The following is a 6,285-nucleotide window of genomic DNA, read 5'->3' as shown; positions in this document are numbered from 1 at the left end:
TAATCATTAAAACGGGAAAACAATCTAGTAAACAATGTTTTCAATAGATATCTTTAAGAATAAGAAAAATATACTACTATGTAGGATTGTAAATTATCAGCTGCAACTCAAATATGAAGCTTTTTATGCAAAAGTTGAAATAGCCTACCAAACAGAAATGCTAAATAGCAGAATTTCGAAAATACATTTAGTTGACATGAAAATAGTATCTGCTTACCCATCCCGCTTTTTTGTTCGGTTCGTGTTTCTCAGTCTTAAGTTTCACGGAATTTTTTTATTATGATGACTTTTTAACACTTTTGAGTAACATTTGCTTATGATTATAAAACACTTCAGACTATCTTTTGTTTTTTTCTCAGTACCTAGATACTCTTTTCATAGGTTTTAATGTTTGATTAAAACGTTTCAATCAACGGCAGATCATTGGATGTTCATTGGATGTTCTTTTGTCATTTCATTCATAAGATTTGCAACGTGTAATTTATGATATACAAATACCTGCATAATTCCAGAGCTTTTAGCATTAAGAAGGTTTCTGTGGATAACTCTTTTACGTTAACAAATTATAAAGAAACTAAGGTTTCAACTGCTTCAACTTCCGTATCCCTGGTTTTCAAATTAGGTTTGGACGTTCCTAATGAAGGTGAATTCATACAAATGCTTCAGACGCACGAACTTTATATAAAAGAGTGGCGAAAGAAACCAAAGTGATATCCAAACTCATAAGTTGAAAACAAACTGGCATGGCCATGGCAAAAAAAAAAAAAAAAAAAAAAAAAAAAAACAACCAAAAGACCAACAACAGTATTCAAAACACAATATAGAAAACTAAAAACTGAGCAACACGAACCCCACCAAAAACCGGGTGGTGATCTCCGGTATAATGTTATTTTAATTAACTACTTGGTGACATGTTTTGATGGAAATGTTTGTCAACAATTAATAGGTTGATTATATTATAGGGCAATATTGAAACTTCTTAACAAAATGTTTTTAAACTTTGCCCAAAATATTCTCTATGAAATGTAAAATTAATTCAATAGATTTCATAAACATGGTCTATAATTACCTTTCGCCATATTCCGACCCCGAATTGTTTTGACGCACAAAACCGATAAGGTTATCACTTGCAGAATGACAATACAAATACTGATAATGATCCAGGCATTAGACGTAAAAAAGGAAGACGAGTCGTTTGTTTCGGCTGGTGAACCGGTCTGAAAGAAAATTGTTGACCAGAACATACAGTGTTTTTAATGGCCGTCTTGATGGTACTGTTCAATGACATAATTCCACGATTAAGATCATTCTTGTTCAACGATGTGATATCAATTGTTATAGTGAGGTTTTGGCCATCTTTATTGATATTTTAGTAATGTTTATAATATTGAATAGGAGCTCACTATCTTGTATATTTATTTTCATCGATTCAATATTAAACGCACAGTCGTACTGAGATTCCTTTAATTGATATGTTAAAGAAAAAGTCTTGGAAAGTTGAGTTTGAATATCTTTGAAAAGAGTAACTGGATCTTTAGATTTTGACATAGCCACGACATGAAGATAAGGTCTGGTCTTGAGTACGTTTTCACTAGGTTCAATTGTCCATGTTTCACTGACAGCATTTAGTGTTCCTGTGTTTAATATAGCGCTTGGACAGCCACTAACATTTACATTTTCGACCATGGCAGTAATATTAGTGTTGTTTTCTAACTGGCTTGTTGTGCTTATTTTTATTCCTCTGGTATACAACGGTGATTTCAGAGACCATTTTTGAATAACATTTTCCTGTGCTGGTTCGATATCCATCTGCACGAATGTTTTATTAACTTCATGAAGATAATACAAGCTGAAATTCAATGTAGAATTCGACTGAATTTGGATGTCAATTACTCGGACTTTGACCTCAAACGAAATTAAAATCTGATTTTCAAAATCATGCCTTTTGCTGATTTTATCTACGTGTGGAAATATTAAGTCACTACAAACTGAAAATAGAACAAACAAAATAACAACCTTTTATATTCAATGCAATATAATTATGATTTAAACAGTACAAACAGCATGTAGAAGACACGGATGGGCCAAAAATTCGAACAAAGTCATGGATGTTCAAAATTATTGGCCGGCTAACTTAAGATTTACCAATACGGTTACACATAACACCCAATATTTCCCGAAAGATGATGGCTTTCTCTTCCCTTAGAGCACAAGTTGTAATATATATGTTAAAAATGATAACAAGTCATATTTTAAGAAAACAATTAAGAAATGTTAGAGGAAGGTTGAGCGCTCTCAGACATGTTTAACCCCGTTAATTCTGCCTGTCCCAAGTTAGCCATTAGTTGCCGCTGGTTGCTGTCTGTCATATTTGTTTTTAGTTTATTGGTTTGTCTTAAATCAGGGCGTTTGTTTTCAATTTGAAATGTTTTCACATTTTGTCATGTTGGTGCCTTTTATTGCTGAATATACTGTGTGTGCTTTTCCTAATGTTTGTGGGCGTAAGGTGACCTATAACTATTTAAATCCACGTCATTGGACTCTTGAAGATATTTGTCACCTTGTCAATCATACCACAGCTCCTTTTTTAAATGGTAGATGTTTTGCCCGACCCCAAAACAATATCTAATTTAAACCTCCAGTATATTCTCCCAATACATGACCAAATATTAAAACAAGAAATGAAAAAAAAAGTTCGAACATTACAAAAGTGCAAATAAAATCATGTGTCGACAAAAATAATACACATAATATTAATTATTTACTGAGTATGAACTTTAATGTCCACTTCGTTTGAATAAATTGTAATTGATATGTTATAAGGGAGATAACTTTCGTATTCGTTATTCCTTTGATATATTTAACATTGTGGATAAATCTATAAAAAAGTATAACAACAATACCGAACTCCAAGGTTAATTCAAAAAAGGGAAGTCCATAAAATCTGACAAAATCAAACGTTACCAATCATCGGAACGAGTGAAAAATAACTGTCATATTCCTGACTTGGTATAGGCATTTTCAGAAGAAAAAGGTGGGCTCAACTTGGTTTTATAGCTAGCTTATCCCCCCACTTGTATGACAGTTGTTCATAGTTTTTCAGTATACTGTTTCTTGGTAATTAATTTTCTTTGTTTTATTATTATATGATAAGGCCGAAATTGAAGAAAGACCAATGCTTGACCATCATTTCAATAAACCTACTTACTTTCATACGCCAGAAAAGTACTAAAATATTAGAATGAAAAACAAAGGCTGTCTATAAATGTTAAGATAAAATACTATTTGTTTTTGTAGGAAATGTAAATAAGTTAAGGAATGTAAGCACGTGATATGAAACTTGAGTAAAAAATATATTCTAGGAATTGATTTTTCTTTTCTGAGATGTATTTTTATTTCAATCATTTATCTCTTCTTTAGAATTAATTACACTATCAGGTGTACAGTATTTTAATATAAAAAATATAAAAAGTGTATACTTTTATAATGTTTTTCTTCATTGAATATGAGAATAAGAAGATGCGGTATGATTGCCAATGAGACAACTTTCCACAAGAGACCAAATTGACGTAGCAGTAAAAGTTAGCAACTACAAGTCAAAATAAAGCCTTCGTCAATGAATACCCATACCACATAACAATCAATAAAAGGCCCCGACATGACAATATGTAAAACAATTTAAACTAGAAAACTAACGGTCTGTTTTATGTTCAAAACAATAAAAAAAATGATATACAGCAACAAACAAAACAACCATCGAGTTACAGGCTCCTGGCTTAGGATTAGCACATACAGAATTTGACGGGGTTAAATATGTATGCGGTGGCCAAACCCTCCCTTTACCCAACCTTACCCAAGGACAGTGATGTAACAGCACAACATAAGAACAAACCATAAAAATCAGATCGAAACAATGCACAAAAAAAACCCCAAACAAAAAGACATAAGACACAAATTACCGATATGAGAATTCTCGCAGTTATTGAAAGCTAGTTCAACGCCAATAACAACTAATAAAAAATCACGTATCCAAGACTAAAATATCAATCAGTACTCATCTAATGGATTTAGTGAAAAGGGGTCAAAAACAGTCAGAGAAAACGGGAAGTTAATTTCAAAACCTGAGTTTCACGGCATTTTAACAACTAGAATTGTTATACATGATTGAAGAGACGGAAGAAACCAAAAGGACATACAACATGTTTAAAATCCATCAGTCAGGGAACAACAGACAACTCTATGGTAAAAAACGAAACACAACGAAAAGACAAACAACATTATACAAAACACTTTATAAAAACTAGACACTTTAGCGACATGACCTACCCCTAAAACTAGGGATGTTCTCAGGTCCTCCGGAAGGTTAACAAGATCCTGGTCAATATGTGGTACCCGTGACTAAGTGCATTGCTCGCAAGTGAAAAGTAAAATCACAAAAATACTGAACTCCGAGAAAAATTCAAAACGGAAAGTCCCTAATCAAATGGCAAAATCAAAAGTCCAAACACATCAAACGAATGGATAACAACTGTCATATTCCTGACTTGGTACAGGCATTTTCTTATGTAGAAAATGGTGAATTGAACCTGGTTTTATAGCTAGCTAAACCTCTCAATTGTATGACAGTCGCATTAAATTCCATTATATTGACAACGATGCGTGAACAAAGCAAACAGACATAATAAGTAAAAATGTAAAAAATAGGGGTACAGCAGTCAACATTGCTCAATCACTATAAAAACAAACAAATATGTAACAAAGAAGCACAAAAAGTCATATATCAAATTTAACAACCTCATTCATTGCTTTTTTGTTATACGATTTTATTTATCTATGTTAAATCCCCTCATAAAGGATTGAAAGATTTTAAGTACTGGGACCGAATCCTTACCCTGTTTAATACGAGTGTGCATGCCTTACGTGCAATAATGCCAGATATGGTATGGTTAGTTACCTGCTGTTAACGGTTTATGTGGCTTCGGGCCTATTTCGTTAATTCCAACTTCTTCCATGTTTTCTAAACTGACCACATTCGTCATGCCTTGACCCCAAAACGACTCTCTAGGTACAGAAGATAAGATATGGATAAAACCACTGTCACGGAATTTTAATGGCTGTCCTTCAAGGTAAGCTGTATTGTTACTTTGGAAAGTGAACTGTACTGGGTATATTTTTGAATCTATAACAACGTAAATCATTTTAATCATCTATTGTACAAAAACTCTTAGCACGAACGACCAAATTGCACTCAAACGGTTTTTACAAAAAGTGACAATAAGTTAACAGTACATGTTCATCTGCATAACATTGAATACTGTTCAGACACTTCCTTTACAGTTAAATAAGACTTGATAAATCTATTTCAAGAATTTTCAGTATCTTTTTTTACTTGTTTATAGTAAAACCTACTGACCATTTGCATATAAACTTTAGCAATTGGCTTGCTGTTGCATTCAAATAATCTCTAATTGGTTTTGAATTATGTGCATCCCGTGAGTAACAAAGATATACCTTGGTGTATATATGATACATGTATTTATTTTGATGAGTCAACATTGTATATCAATGAAAATATTAATTTATAACAATTCCTTGAGACACGATTTGAATGTTTTATGCAGCTGGTTCAAAGTCCACACCCTTCTGGAAAAAAAACCTATAATATTTTTTATCACAATCTAAGAAAACCTTAAACGTAAACTTAATCTACAAATCATCCTTATCACAGGAGTGTTAAAAAGAGGAACACATATCCTTAATCAGTATAGAAATTACGAATTGAAAGAAAGAGAGGAGTATTAAATACGATTTTTTAATATAATGTATTCAGTAGGAAAAATCATTAGAAATTTAAAAAGGACAAAGAACGGAAAAATAATGAGATCAGAGAATTAAGTGAACTAAACGCATTGTTAACGATATTGTAGACATGAAAAGGTATTAATTAAAAAAATTTAAAAGCGTGGTTTCCATATTTAAGTTATCAATCAGACTGAGGCTATACAGATTGAGAATTAAAAAAACACAGACCATCAAAGAATTGTCACATCTCTAAATCCATACTCCTACCAAGAATACATATATACAAAATTAAAACCTTTTTGATCTAATTCCAAAACTTTACTCAGTGAAATGCTATTTTACCATCAGAAACGGATATTGTGTTTATCCGCAATGCAAAATACGGAAAAGTCATAATTGCGAATTCTTCTGACGAGGAAATATTCAAAACCCTGAAATGCAATGTGTAGCAAATAAAAAGAAAATTGTCCTGCAAAAATTCAT

The 6,285-nt window shown here is 32.2% G+C and overlaps 1 long non-coding RNA gene across 1 annotated transcript; it reads right to left on the bottom strand.

Moving 5' to 3' along the window:
• Nucleotides 1-1,069: 1,069 nt before the first annotated feature.
• Nucleotides 1,070-5,176, bottom strand: LOC127728769 (uncharacterized). Its single transcript, XR_007994365.1, has 2 exons — nucleotides 4,955-5,176; nucleotides 1,070-1,988 (listed from the first exon to the last, which is right to left on the bottom strand). It is a non-coding gene; the product is annotated as an uncharacterized LOC127728769 (long non-coding RNA).
• Between the last annotated feature and the right edge of the window lie 1,109 nt (nucleotides 5,177-6,285).

Source organism: Mytilus californianus, unplaced genomic scaffold (genome assembly GCF_021869535.1).
Source record: "Mytilus californianus isolate M0D057914Y unplaced genomic scaffold, xbMytCali1.0.p SCAF_2, whole genome shotgun sequence".
Taxonomy (NCBI): Eukaryota; Metazoa; Mollusca; class Bivalvia; order Mytilida; family Mytilidae; genus Mytilus; species Mytilus californianus.
Note: the sequence above shows the minus strand (reverse complement) of the source record. Positions and strands in the feature narration are given on the sequence as shown.